A 15,978-nucleotide genomic window follows, 5' to 3' on the forward strand; every position below is an offset into this window, starting at 1 on the left:
CACGAGAGTAAGCTGAAATAGTTTTCTCTCAAACATGCACGAAAACATGTATTCCGGCTCAAAACAACAGGATACATCGTTTCAGATCGAAACTAGCGAGATTTACGCACTTCGATTTTACAAGTCCTGGAGAGTGCGCGAGAGTAAGCTGTAAACTTTTTCTCTCAGAACTGCACGAAAACGTGTATTCCGGCTCAAAACAACGGGACACATCGTTTTAGGTTGAATCTAGCGAGATTTACGGACTTCGGTTTCACAAGTCGTCGAGAGTGCACGAGAGTAAGCTGTAATCGTTTTCTCTCAAACATGCACGAAAACACGTATTCTGGCTCAAAACAACAGGATCCATTGTTTCAGATCGAAACTAGCGAGATTTACGCACATCGATTTTACAAGTCGTCGAGAGTGCACGAGAGTAAGCTGTAAACTTTTTCTCTCAGAACTGCACGAGAACGTGTATTCCGGCTCAAAACAACGGGCTACATCGTTTCAGATCGAAACTAGCGAGATTTACCCACTTCGATTTTACAAGTCAGGGGGAGTGCACGAGAGTAAGCTGTAAACGTTTTCTCTTAGAACTGCACAAAAAAGTATATTCCGGCTCAAAACAACGGGATACATCGTTTTAGATTGAAACTAGCGAGATTTACGCACTTCGATTTTACAAGTCGTCGAGAGTGCACGAGAGTTAGCTGTAAAGGTTTTCTCTTAGAACTGCACAAAAAAGTATATTCCGGCTCAAAACAACGGGATACATCGTTTCAGATCGAAACTAGCGAGATTTACCCACTTCGATTTTACAAGTCAAGCGGGAGTGCACGAGAGTAAGCTGTAAACGTTTTCTCTTAGAACTGCACAAAAAAGTATATTCCTGCTCAAAACAACGGGATACATCGTTTTAGATTGAAACTAGCGAGATTTACGCACTTCGATTTTCAAGTCGTCGAGAGTGCACGAGAGTAAGCTTTAAAGGTTTTCTCTCAGAACTGCACGAAAAAGTGTATTCCGGCTCAAAACAACGGGATACATCGTTTTAGGTTGAAACTAGCGAGCTTTACGGACTTCGATTTTGCAAGTCGTCGAGAGTGAACGAGAGTATGCTGCAAACTTTTTCTCTCAGATCTGCGCGAAAAATTGAATTCCGGCTCAAAACAACGGGATACATCGTTTCAGATCGAAACGAGCGAGATTTACGCACGTCGATTTTACAAGTCATCGAGAGTGCACGAGAGTAAGCTGTAAACGTTTTCTCTCAAAACTGCACGAAAAAGGGTATTCCGGCTCAAAACAACGAGATACATCGTTTTAGTTCGAAACTTGCGAGGTTTATGCACTTTGATTTCACAAGTCGTCGAGAGTAAGCGTAAACGTTTTCTCTCAGAACTGCACGAGAACGCGTATACCGGCTCAAAACAACGGGATACATCGTTTCAGATCGAAACTAGCGAGATTTACGCCCTTCGATTTTACAAGTCGTCGAGAGTGCACGAGAGTGCGTTGTAAACTTTTTGTCTCAGAACTGCGCGAAAACGTGTATTCCGGCTCAAAACAACGAGATACATCGTTTCAGATCGAAACTAGCGAGATTTACGCACTTCGATTTTCCAAGTCGTCGAGAGTGCACGAGAGTAAGCTGCAATCGTTTTCTCTCAAACATGCACGAAAACGTGTATTCCGGCTCAAAACAACGGGATACATCGTTTTAGGTTGAAACTAGCGAGATTTACGGACTTCGATTTCACAAGTTGTCGAGAGTGCACGCGAGTAAGCTGTAATAGTTTTCTCTCAAACATGCACGAAAACATGTATTCCGGCTCAAAACAACGGGATACATCGTTTTATATTGAAACAAGCGAGATTTACGCACTTCGATTTTACAAGTCGTCGAGAGTGCACGAGAGTAAGCTGTAAAGGGTTTCTCTCAGAACTGCACGAAAAAGTGTATTCCGGCTCAAAACAAAGATATACTTCGTTTTAGATCAAAACTTGCGAGATTTACGCACTTCGATTTTCCAAGTCGTCGAGAGTCAGCTGTAAACTTTTTCTCTCAGAACTGCACGAAAACGTGTATTCCGGCTCAAAACAAAGCGATACATCGTTTCAGATCAAAACTAGCGAGATTTACCCACTTCGATTTTGCAAGTCGTCGAGAGTGAACGAGAGTATGCTGCAAACTTTTTCTCTCAGATCTGCGCGAAAAATTGAATTCCGGCTCAAAACAACGGGATACATCGTTTCAGATCGAAACGAGCGAGATTTACACACGTCGATTTTACAAGTCATCGAGAGTGCACGAGAGTAAGCTGTAAACGTTTTCTCTCAAAACTGCACGAAAAAGGGTATTCCGGCTCAAAACAACGAGATACATCGTTTTAGATCGAAACTTGCGAGGTTTATGCACTTTGATTTCACAAGTCGCCGAGAGTAAGCGTAAACTTTTTCTCTCAGAACTGCACGAGAACGCGTGTTCCGGCTCAAAACAACGGTATACATCGTTTAAGATCTAAACTAGCGAGATTTACGCCCTTCGATTTTCCAAGTCGTCGAGAGTGCACGAGAGTAAGCTGAAATCGTTTTCTCTCAAACATGCACGAAAACATGTATTCCGGCTCAAAACAACAGGATACATCGTTTCAGATCGAAACTAGCGAGATTTACGCACTTCGATTTTACAAGTCCTGGAGAGTGCGCGAGAGTAGGCTGTAAACTTTTTCTCTCAGAACTGCACGAAAACGTGTATTCCGGCTCAAAACAACAGGATACATCGATTTAGGTTGAAACTAGCGAGATTTACGGACTTCGATTTCACAAGTCGTCGAGAGTGCACGCGAGTAAGCTGTAATAGTTTTCTCTCAAACATGCACGAAAACATGTATTCCGGCTCAAAACAAATGGATACATCGTTTCAGATCGAAACTAGCGAGATTTACGCACTTCGATTTTACAAGTCCTCGAGAGTGCACGAGAGTAAGCTGTAAACGTTTTCTCTCAGAACTGCACGAAAACGTGTATTCCGGCTCAAAACAACGGGACACATCGTTTTAGGTTGAATCTAGCGAGATTTACGGACTTCGATTTCACAAGTCGTCGAGAGTGCACGCGAGTAAGCTGTAATAGTTTTCTCTCAAACATGCACGAAAACATGTATTCCGGCTCAAAACAACGGGATACATCGTTTTAGATTGAAACAAGCGAGATTTACGCACTTCGATTTTACAAGTCGTCGAGAGTGCACGAGAGTAAGCTGTAAAGGGTTTCTCTCAGAACTGCACGAAAAAGTGTATTCCGGCTCAAAACAAAGAGATACTTCGTTTTAGATCAAAACTTGCGAGATTTACGCACTTCGATTTTCCAAGTCGTCGAGAGTCAGCTGTAAACTTTTTCTCTCAGAACTGCACGAAAACGTGTATTCCGGCTCAAAACAAAGCGATACATCGTTTCAGATCAAAACTAGCGAGATTTACGCCCTTCGATTTTACAAGTCGTCGAGAGTGCACGAGAGTGCGTTGTAAACTTTTTGTCTCAGAACTGCACGAAAACGTGTATTCCGGCTCAAAACAACGAGATACATCGTTTCAGATCGAAACTAGCGAGATTTACGCACTTCGATTTTCCAAGTCGTCGAGAGTGCACGAGAGTAAGCTGAAATCGTTTTCTCTCAAACATGCACGAAAACATGTATTCCGGCTCAAAACAACAGGATACATCGTTTCAAATCGAAACTAGCGAGATTTACGCACTTCGATTTTACAAGTCCTGGAGAGTGCGCGAGAGTAGGCTGTAAACTTTTTCTCTCAGAACTGCACGAAAACGTGTATTCCGGCTCAAAACAACGGGATACATCGTTTTAGGTTGAAACTAGCGAGATTTACGGACTTCGATTTCACAAGTCGTCGAGAGTGCACGCGAGTAAGCTGTAATAGTTTTCTCTCAAACATGCACGAAAACATGTATTCCGGCTCAAAACAAATGGATACATCGTTTCAGATCGAAACTAGCGAGATTTACGCACTTCGATTTTACAAGTCCTCGAGAGTGCACGAGAGTAAGCTGTAAACGTTTTCTCTCAGAACTGCACGAAAACGTGTATTCCGGCTCAAAACAACGGGACACATCGTTTTAGGTTGAATCTAGCGAGATTTACGGACTTCGGTTTCACAAGTCGTCGAGAGTGCACGAGAGTAAGCTGTAATCGTTTTCTCTCAAACATGCACGAAAACACGTATTCTGGCTCAAAACAACAGGATCCATCGTTTCAGATCGAAACTAGCGAGATTTACGCACATCGATTTTACAAGTCGTCGAGAGTGCACGAGAGTAAGCTGTAAACTTTTTCTCTCAGAACTGCACGAAAACGTTTATTCTAGCTCAAAACAACGCATACATCGTATAAGATCGAAACTAGCGAGATTTACGCACTTCGATTTTACAAGTAGTCGAGAGTAAGCTGTAAACTTTTTCTCTCAGAACTGCACGAGAACGTGTATTCCGGCTCAAAACAACGGGCTACATCGTTTCAGATCGAAACTAGCGAGATTTACCCACTTCGATTTTACAAGTCAGGGGGAGTGCACGAGAGTAAGCTGTAAACGTTTTCTCTTAGAACTGCACAAAAAAGTATATTCCGGCTCAAAACAACGGGATACATCGTTTTAGATTGAAACTAGCGAGATTTACGCACTTCGATTTTACAAGTCGTCGAGAGTGCACGAGAGTTAGCTGTAAAGGTTTTCTCTCAGAACTGCACGAAAAAGTGTATTCCGGCTCAAAACAACGAGATACATCGTTTTAGATGGAAACTTGCGAGGTTTATGCACTTCGATTTCACAGGTAGTCGAGAGTAAGGTGTAAACGTTTTCTCTCAGAACTGCACGAGAACGTGTATTCCGGCTCAAAACAACGGGATACATCGTTTCAGATCGAAACTAGCGAGATTTACCTACTTCGATTTTACAAGTCAGGGGGAGTGCACGAGAGTAAGCTGTAAACGTTTTCTCTTAGAACTGCACAAAAAAGTATATTATGGCTCAAAACAACGGGATACATCGTTTCAGATCGAAACTAGCGAGATTTACCCACTTCGATTTTACAAGTCAGGGGGAGTGCACGAGAGTAAGCTGTAAACGTTTTCTCTTAGAACTGCACAAAAAAGTATATTCCTGCTCAAAACAACGGGATACATCGTTTTAGATTGAAACTAGCGAGATTTACGCACTTCGATTTTACAAGTCGTCGAGAGTGCACGAGAGTAAGCTTTAAAGGTTTTCTCTCAGAACTGCACGAAAAAGTGTATTCCGGCTCAAAACAACGGGATACATCGTTTTAGGTTGAAACTAGCGAGGTTTACGGACTTCGATTTCACAAGTCGTCGAGAGTGCACGAGCGTAAGCTGTGATTGTTTTCTCTCAAACCTGCACAAAAACATGTATTCCGTCTCATAACAACAGGATACATCGTTTCAGATCAAAACAAGCGAGATTTGCGCATTTCGATTTTACAAGTCGTCGATAGTGCACGGGAGTAAGCTGTAAACGTTTTCTCTCAGATCTGCACGAAGACGTGTATTCCGGCTCAAAACAACTGAATATATCGTATTAGATTGAAACTATCGAGATTTACGCACTTCGATTTTACAAGTCATCGAGAGTGCACGAGAGTAAGCTGTAAACGTTTTGTCTCATAACTGCACGAAAAAGGGTATTCCGGCTCAAAACAACGAGATTCATCGTTTTAGATCGAAACTTGCGAGGTTTATGCACTTTGATTTTACAAGTCGTCGAGAGTAAGCGTAAACGTTTTCTCTCAGAACTGCACGAGAACGCGTATTCCGGCTCAAAACAACGGGATACATCGTTTCAGATCGAAACTAGCGAGATTTACGCCCTTCGATTTTACAAGTCGTCGAGAGTGCACGAGAGTGCGTTGTAAACGTTTTCGCTCAGAACTGCACGAAAACGTGTATTCCGGCTCAAAACAACGCATACATCGTATTAGATCGAAACTAGCGAGATTTACGCACTTCGATTTTACAAGTAGTCGAAAGTAAGCTGTAAACTTTTTCTCTCAGAACTGCACGAGAACGTGTATTCCGGCTCAAAACAACGGGATACATCGTTTCAGATCGAAACTAGCGAGATTTACCCACTTCGATTTTACAAGTCAGGGGGAGTGCACGAGAGTAAGCTTTAAACGTTTTCTCTTAGAACTGCACAAAAAAGTATATTCCGGCTCAAAACAACGGGATACATCGTTTTAGATTGAAACAAGCGAGATTTACGCACTTCGATCTTACAAGTCCTCGAGAGTGCACGAGAGTAAGCTGTAAACGTTTTCTCTTAGAACTGCACGAAAACGTGTATTCCGGCTCAAAACAACGGGACACATCGTTTTAGGTTGAATCTAGCGAGATTTACGGACTTCGGTTTCACAAGTCGTCGAGAGTGCACGAGAGTAAGCTGTAATCGTTTTCTCTCAAACATGCACGAAAACACGTATTCTGGCTCAAAACAACAGGATCCATCGTTTCAGATCGAAACTAGCGAGATTTACGCACATCGATTTTACAAGTCGTCGAGAGTGCACGAGAGTAAGCTGTAAACTTTTTCTCTCAGAACTGCACGAAAACGTTTATTCTAGCTCAAAACAACGCATACATCGTATAAGATCGAAACTAGCGAGATTTACGCACTGCGATTTTACAAGTAGTCGAGAGTAAGCTGTAAACTTTTTCTCTCAGAACTGCACGAGAACGTGTATTCCGGCTCAAAACAACGGGCTACATCGTTTCAGATCGAAACTAGCGAGATTTACGCACTTCGATTTTACAAGTCATCGAGAGTGCACGAGAGTAAGCTGTAAACGTTTTGTCTCATAACTGCACGAAAAAGGGTATTCCGGCTCAAAACAACGAGATACATCGTTTTAGATCGAAACTTGCGAGGTTTATGCACTTTGATTTTACAAGTCGTCGAGAGTAAGCGTAAACGTTTTCTCTCAGAACTGCACGAGAACGCGTATTCCGGCTCAAAACAACGGGATACATCGTTTCAGATCGAAACTAGCGAGATTTACGCCCTTCGATTTTACAAGTCGTCGAGAGTGCACGAGAGTGCGTTGTAAACGTTTTCGCTCAGAACTGCACGAAAACGTGTATTCCGGCTCAAAACAACGCATACATCGTATTAGATCGAAACTAGCGAGATTTACGCACTTCGATTTTACAAGTAGTCGAAAGTAAGCTGTAAACTTTTTCTCTCAGAACTGCACGAGAACGTGTATTCCGGCTCAAAACAACGGGATACATCGTTTCAGATCGAAACTAGCGAGATTTACCCACTTCGATTTTACAAGTCAGGGGGAGTGCACGAGAGTAAGCTTTAAACGTTTTCTCTTAGAACTGCACAAAAAAGTATATTCCGGCTCAAAACAACGGGATACATCGTTTTAGATTGAAACAAGCGAGATTTACGCACTTCGATCTTACAAGTCCTCGAGAGTGCACGAGAGTAAGCTGTAAACGTTTTCTCTCAGAACTGCACGAAAACGTGTATTCCGGCTCAAAACAACGGGACACATCGTTTTAGGTTGAATCTAGCGAGATTTACGGACTTCGGTTTCACAAGTCGTCGAGAGTGCACGAGAGTAAGCTGTAATCGTTTTCTCTCAAACATGCACGAAAACACGTATTCTGGCTCAAAACAACAGGATCCATCGTTTCAGATCGAAACTAGCGAGATTTACGCACATCGATTTTACAAGTCGTCGAGAGTGCACGAGAGTAAGCTGTAAACTTTTTCTCTCAGAACTGCACGAAAACGTTTATTCTAGCTCAAAACAACGCATACATCGTATAAGATCGAAACTAGCGAGATTTACGCACTGCGATTTTACAAGTAGTCGAGAGTAAGCTGTAAACTTTTTCTCTCAGAACTGCACGAGAACGTGTATTCCGGCTCAAAACAACGGGCTACATCGTTTCAGATCGAAACTAGCGAGATTTACCCACTTCGATTTTACAAGTCAGGGGGAGTGCACGAGAGTAAGCTGTAAACGTTTTCTCTTAGAACTGCACAAAAAAGTATATTCCGGCTCAAAACAACGGGATACATCGTTTCAGATCGAAACGAGCGAGATTTACACACGTCGATTTTACAAGTCATCGAGAGTGCACGAGAGTAAGCTGTAAACGTTTTCTCTCAAAACTGCACGAAAAAGGGTATTCCGGCTCAAAACAACGAGATACATCGTTTTAGATCGAAACTTGCGAGGTTTATGCACTTTGATTTCACAAGTCGTCGAGAGTAAGCGTAAACTTTTTCTCTCAGAACTGCACGAGAACGCGTATTCCGGCTCAAAACAACGGGATACATCGTTTCAGATCGAAACTAGCGAGATTTACGCCCTTCGATTTTACAAGTCGTCGAGAGTGCACGAGAGTGCGTTGTAAACTTTTTGTCTCAGAACTGCACGAAAACGTGTATTCCGGCTCAAAACAACGAGATACATCGTTTCAGATCGAAACTAGCGAGATTTACGCACTTCGATTTTCCAAGTCGTCGAGAGTGCACGAGAGTAAGCTGAAATCGTTTTCTCTCAAACATGCACGAAAACATGTATTCCGGCTCAAAACAACAGGATACATCGTTTCAGATCGAAACTAGCGAGATTTACGCACTTCGATTTTACAAGTCCTGGAGAGTGCGCGAGAGTAAGCTGTAAACTTTTTCTCTCAGAACTGCACGAAAACGTGTATTCCGGCTCAAAACAACGGGACACATCGTTTTAGGTTGAATCTAGCGAGATTTACGGACTTCGGTTTCACAAGTCGTCGAGAGTGCACGAGAGTAAGCTGTAATCGTTTTCTCTCAAACATGCACGAAAACACGTATTCTGGCTCAAAACAACAGGATCCATCGTTTCAGATCGAAACTAGCGAGATTTACGCACATCGATTTTACAAGTCGTCGAGAGTGCACGAGAGTAAGCTGTAAACTTTTTCTCTCAGAACTGCACGAGAACGTGTATTCCGGCTCAAAACAACGGGCTACATCGTTTCAGATCGAAACTAGCGAGATTTACCCACTTCGATTTTACAAGTCAGGGGGAGTGCACGAGAGTAAGCTGTAAACGTTTTCTCTTAGAACTGCACAAAAAAGTATATTCCGGCTCAAAACAACGGGATACATCGTTTTAGATTGAAACTAGCGAGATTTACGCACTTCGATTTTACAAGTCGTCGAGAGTGCACGAGAGTTAGCTGTAAAGGTTTTCTCTTAGAACTGCACAAAAAAGTATATTCCGGCTCAAAACAACGGGATACATCGTTTCAGATCGAAACTAGCGAGATTTACCCACTTCAATTTTACAAGTCAAGCGGGAGTGCACGAGAGTAAGCTGTAAACGTTTTCTCTTAGAACTGCACAAAAAAGTATATTCCTGCTCAAAACAACGGGATACATCGTTTTAGATTGAAACTAGCGAGATTTACGCACTTCGATTTTCAAGTCGTCGAGAGTGCACGAGAGTAAGCTTTAAAGGTTTTCTCTCAGAACTGCACGAAAAAGTGTATTCCGGCTCAAAACAACGGGATACATCGTTTTAGGTTGAAACTAGCGAGGTTTACGGACTTCGATTTTGCAAGTCGTCGAGAGTGAACGAGAGTATGCTGCAAACTTTTTCTCTCAGATCTGCGCGAAAAATTGAATTCCGGCTCAAAACAACGGGATACATCGTTTCAGATCGAAACGAGCGAGATTTACGCACGTCGATTTTACAAGTCATCGAGAGTGCACGAGAGTAAGCTGTAAACGTTTTCTCTCAAAACTGCACGAAAAAGGGTATTCCGGCTCAAAACAACGAGATACATCGTTTTAGTTCGAAACTTGCGAGGTTTATGCACTTTGATTTCACAAGTCGTCGAGAGTAAGCGTAAACTTTTTCTCTCAGAACTGCACGAGAACGCGTATACCGGCTCAAAACAACGGGATACATCGTTTCAGATCGAAACTAGCGAGATTTACGCCCTTCGATTTTACAAGTCGTCGAGAGTGCACGAGAGTGCGTTGTAAACTTTTTGTCTCAGAACTGCACGAAAACGTGTATTCCGGCTCAAAACAACGAGATACATCGTTTCAGATCGAAACTAGCGAGATTTACGCACTTCGATTTTACAAGTCCTGGAGAGTGCGCGAGAGTGGGCTGTAAACTTTTTCTCTCAGAACTGCACGAAAACGTGTATTCCGGCTCAAAACAACGGGACACATCGTTTTAGGTTGAATCTAGCGAGATTTACGGACTTCGGTTTCACAAGTCGTCGAGAGTGCACGAGAGTAAGCTGTAATCGTTTTCTCTCAAACATGCACGAAAACACGTATTCTGGCTCAAAACAACAGGATCCATCGTTTCAGATCGAAACTAGCGAGATTTACGCACATCGATTTTACAAGTCGTCGAGAGTGCACGAGAGTAAGCTGTAAACTTTTTCTCTCAGAACTGCACGAAAACGTTTATTCTAGCTCAAAACAACGCATACATCGTATAAGATTGAAACTAGCGAGATTTACGCACTTCGATTTTACAAGTAGTCGAGAGTAAGCTGTAAACTTTTTCTCTCAGAACTGCACGAGAACGTGTATTCCGGCTCAAAACAACGGGCTACATCGTTTCAGATCAAAACTAGCGAGATTTACCCACTTCGATTTTACAAGTCAGGGGGAGTGCACGAGAGTAAGCTGTAAACGTTTTCTCTTAGAACTGCACAAAAAAGTATATTCCGGCTCAAAACAACGGGATACATCGTTTTAGATTGAAACTAGCGAGATTTACGCACTTCGATTTTACAAGTCGTCGAGAGTGCACGAGAGTTAGCTGTAAAGGTTTTCTCTCAGAACTGCACGAAAAAGTGTATTCCGGCTCAAAACAACGAGATACATCGTTTTAGATGGAAACTTGCGAGGTTTATGCACTTCGATTTCACAGGTAGTCGAGAGTAAGGTGTAAACGTTTTCTCTCAGAACTGCACGAGAACGTGTATTCCAGCTCAAAACAACGGGATACATCGTTTCAGATCGAAACTAGCGAGATTTACCCACTTCGATTTTACAAGTCAGGGGGAGTGCACGAGAGTAAGCTGTAAACGTTTTCTCTTAGAACTGCACAAAAAAGTATATTCCGGCTCAAAACAACGGGATACATCGCTTCAGATCGAAACTAGCGAGATTTACCCACTTCGATTTTACAAGTCAGGGGGAGTGCACGAGAGTAAGCTGTAAACGTTTTCTCTTAGAACTGCACAAAAAAGTATATTCCTGCTCAAAACAACGGGATACATCGTTTTAGATTGAAACTAGCGAGATTTACGCACTTCGATTTTACAAGTCGTCGAGAGTGCACGAGAGTAAGCTTTAAAGGTTTTCTCTCAGAACTGCACGAAAAAGTGTATTCCGGCTCAAAACAACGGGATACATCGTTTTAGGTTGAAACTAGCGAGGTTTACGGACTTCGATTTCACAAGTCGTCGAGAGTGTACGAGCGTAAGCTGTGATTGTTTTCTCTCAAACCTGCACAAAAACATGTATTCCGTCTCATAACAACAGGATACATCGTTTCAGATCGAAACAAGCGAGATTTGCGCATTTCGATTTTACAAGTCGTCGATAGTGCACGGGAGTAAGCTGTAAACGTTTGCTCTCAGATCTGCACGAAGACGTGTATTCCGGCTCAAAACAACTGAATATATCGTATTAGATTGAAACTATCGAGATTTACGCACTTCGATTTTACAAGTCATCGAGACTGCACGAGAGTAAGCTGTAAACGTTTTGTCTCAAAACTGCACGAAAAAGGGTATTCCGGCTCAAAACAACGAGATACATCGTTTTAGATCGAAACTTGCGAGGTTTATGCACTTTGATTTCACAAGTCGTCGAGAGTAAGCGTAAACTTTTTCTCTCAGAACTGCACGAGAACGCGTATTCCGGCTGAAAACAACGGGATACATCGTTTCAGATCGAAACTAGCGAGATTTACGCCCTTCGATTTTACAAGTCGTCGAGAGTGCACGAGAGTGCGTTGTAAACGTTTTCGCTCAGAACTGCACGAAAACGTGTATTCCGGCTCAAAACAACGCATACATCGTATTAGATCGAAACTAGCGAGATTTACGCACTTCGATTTTACAAGTAGTCGAAAGTAAGCTGTAAACTTTTTCTCTCAGAACTGCACGAGAACGTGTATTCCGGCTCAAAACAACGGGATACATCGTTTCAGATCGAAACTAGCGAGATTTACCCACTTCGATTTTACAAGTCAGGGGGAGTGCACGAGAGTAAGCTTTAAACGTTTTCTCTTAGAACTGCACAAAAAAGTATATTCCGGCTCAAAACAACGGGATACATCGTTTTAGATTGAAACAAGCGAGATTTACGCACTTCGATCTTACAAGTCCTCGAGAGTGCACGAGAGTAAGCTGTAAACGTTTTCTCTCAGAACTGCACGAAAACGTGTATTCCGGCTCAAAACAACGGGACACATCGTTTTAGGTTGAATCTAGCGAGATTTACGGACTTCGGTTTCACAAGTCGTCGAGAGTGCACGAGAGTAAGCTGTAATCGTTTTCTCTCAAACATGCACGAAAACACGTATTCTGGCTCAAAACAACAGGATCCATCGTTTCAGATCGAAACTAGCGAGATTTACGCACATCGATTTTACAAGTCGTCGAGAGTGCACGAGAGTAAGCTGTAAACTTTTTCTCTCAGAACTGCACGAAAACGTTTATTCTAGCTCAAAACAACGCATACATCGTATAAGATCGAAACTAGCGAGATTTACGCACTTCGATTTTACAAGTAGTCGAGAGTAAGCTGTAAACTTTTTCTCTCAGAACTGCACGAGAACGTGTATTCCGGCTCAAAACAACGGGCTACATCGTTTCAGATCGAAACTAGCGAGATTTACCCACTTCGATTTTACAAGTCAGGGGGAGTGCACGAGAGTAAGCTGTAAACGTTTTCTCTTAGAACTGCACAAAAAAGAATATTCCGGCTCAAAACAACGGGATACATCGTTTTAGATTGAAACTAGCGAGATTTACGCACTTCGATTTTACAAGTCGTCGAGAGTGCACGAGAGTTAGCTGTAAAGGTTTTCTCTCAGAACTGCACGAAAAAGTGTATTCCGGCTCAAAACAACGAGATACATCGTTTTAGATGGAAACTTGCGAGGTTTATGCACTTCGATTTCATAGGTAGTCGAGAGTAAGCTGTAAACTTTTTCTCTCAGAACTGCACGAGAACGTGTATTCCGGCTCAAAACAACGGGATACATCGTTTCAGATCGAAACTAGCGAGATTTACCCACTTCGATTTTACAAGTCAGGGGGAGTGCACGAGAGTAAGCTGTAAACGTTTTCTCTTAGAACTGCACAAAAAGTATATTCCTGCTCAAAAGAACGGGATACATCGTTTTAGATTGAAACTAGCGAGATTTACGCACTTCGATTTTACAAGTCGTCGAGAGTGCACGAGAGTAAGCTTTAAAGGTTTTCTCTCAGAACTGCACGAAAAAGTGTATTCCGGCTCAAAACAACGGGATACATCGTTTTAGGTTGAAACTAGCGAGGTTTACGGACTTCGATTTCACAAGTCGTCGAGAGTGCACGAGAGTAAGCTGTGATTGTTTTCTCTCAAACCTGCACAAAAACATGTATTCCGTCTCATAACAACAGGATACATCGTTTCAGATCGAAACAAGCGAGATTTGCGCATTTCGATTTTACAAGTCGTCGAGAGTGCACAGGAGTAAGCTGTAAACGTTTTCTCTCAGATCTGCACGAAGACGTGTATTCCGGCTCAAAACAACTGGATATATCGTATTAGATTGAAACTATCAAGATTTAAGCACTTCGATTTTACAAGTCGTCGAGAGTGCACGAGAGTAAGCTGTAAACTTTTTCTCTCAGAACTGCACGAAAACGTTTATTCTGGCTCAAAACAACGCATACATCGTATTAGATCGAAACTAGCGAGATTTACGCACTTCGATTTTACAAGTAGTCGAGAGTAAGCTGTAAACTTTTTCTCTCAGAACTGCACGAGAACGTGTATTCCGGCTCAAAACAACGGGCTACATCGTTTCAGATCGAAACTAGCGAGATTTACCCACTTCGATTTTACAAGTCAGGGGGAGTGCACGAGAGTAAGCTGTAAACGTTTTCTCTTAGAACTGCACAAAAAGTATATTCCGGCTCAAAACAACGGGATACATCGTTTTAGATTGAAACTAGCGAGATTTACGCACTTCGATTTTACAAGTCGTCGAGAGTGCACGAGAGTTAGCTGTAAAGGTTTTCTCTCAGAACTGCACGAAAAAGTGTATTCCGGCTCAAAACAACGAGATACATCGTTTTAGATGGAAACTTGCGAGGTTTATGCACTTCGATTTCATAGGTAGTCGATATTAAGCTGTAAACTTTTTCTCTCAGAACTGCACGAGGACGTGTATTCCGGCTCAAAACAACGGGATACATCGTTTCAGATCGAAACTAGCGAGATTTACCCACTTCGATTTTACAAGTCAGGGGGAGTGCACGAGAGTAAGCTGTAAACGTTTTCTCTTAGAACTGCACAAAAAAGTATATTCCTGCTCAAAAGAACGGGATACATCGTTTTAGATTGAAACTAGCGAGATTTACGCACTTCGATTTTACAAGTCGTCGAGAGTGCACGAGAGTAAGCTTTAAAGGTTTTCTCTCAGAACTGCACGAAAAAGTGTATTCCGGCTCAAAACAACGGGATACATCGTTTTAGGTTGAAACTAGCGAGGTTTACGGACTTCGATTTCACAAGTCGTCGAGAGTGCACGAGAGTAAGCTGTGATTGTTTTCTCTCAAACCTGCACAAAAACATGTATTCCGTCTCATAACAACAGGATACATCGTTTCAGATCGAAACAAGCGAGATTTGCGCATTTCGATTTTACAAGTCGTCGAGAGTGCACAGGAGTAAGCTGTAAACGTTTTCTCTTAGATCTGCACGAAGACGTGTATTCCGGCTCAAAACAACTGGATATATCGTATTAGATTGAAACTATCAAGATTTAAGCACTTCGATTTTACAAGTCGTCGAGAGTGCACGAGAGTAAGCTGTAAACCTTTTCTCTCAGAACTGCACGAAAACGTTTATTCTGGCTCAAAACAACGCATACATCGTATTAGATCGAAACTAGCGAGATTTACGCACTTCGATTTTACAAGTAGTCGAGAGTAAGCTGTAAACTTTTTCTCTCAGAACTGCACGAGAACGTGTATTCCGGCTCAAAATAACGGGATACATCGTTTCAGATGGAAACTAGCGAGATTTACCCACTTCGATTTTACAAGTCAGGGGGAGTGCACGAGAGTAAGCTGTAAACGTTTTCTCTTAGAACTGCACACAAAAGTATATTCCGGCTCAAAACAACGGGATACATCGTTTTAGATTGAAACTAGCGAGATTTACGCACTTCGATTTTACAAGTCGTCGAGAGTGCACGAGAGTTAGCTGTAAAGGTTTTCTCTCAGAACTGCACGAAAAAGTGTATTCCGGCTCAAAACAACGAGATACATCGTTTTAGATGGAAACTTGCGAGGTTTATGCACATCGATTTCACAGGTAGTCGAGAGTAAGCTGTAAACTTTTTCTCTCAGAACTGCACAAGAACGTGTATTCCGGCTCAAAACAACGGGATACATCGTTTTAGATTGAAACTAGCGAGATTTACGCACTTCGATTTTACAAGTCGTCGAGAGTGCACGAGAGTTAGCTGTAAAGGTTTTCTCTTAGAACTGCACAAAAAAGTATATTCCGGCTCAAAACAACGGGATACATCGTTTCAGATCGAAACTAGCGAGATTTACCCACTTCAATTTTACAAGTCAAGCGGGAGTGCACGAGAGTAAGCTGTAAACGTTTTCTCTTAGAACTGCACAAAAAAGTATAT

This window comes from Amblyomma americanum, chromosome 8 (assembly GCF_052857255.1).
Source record: "Amblyomma americanum isolate KBUSLIRL-KWMA chromosome 8, ASM5285725v1, whole genome shotgun sequence".
In the NCBI taxonomy this organism is placed as follows: Eukaryota; Metazoa; Arthropoda; class Arachnida; order Ixodida; family Ixodidae; genus Amblyomma; species Amblyomma americanum.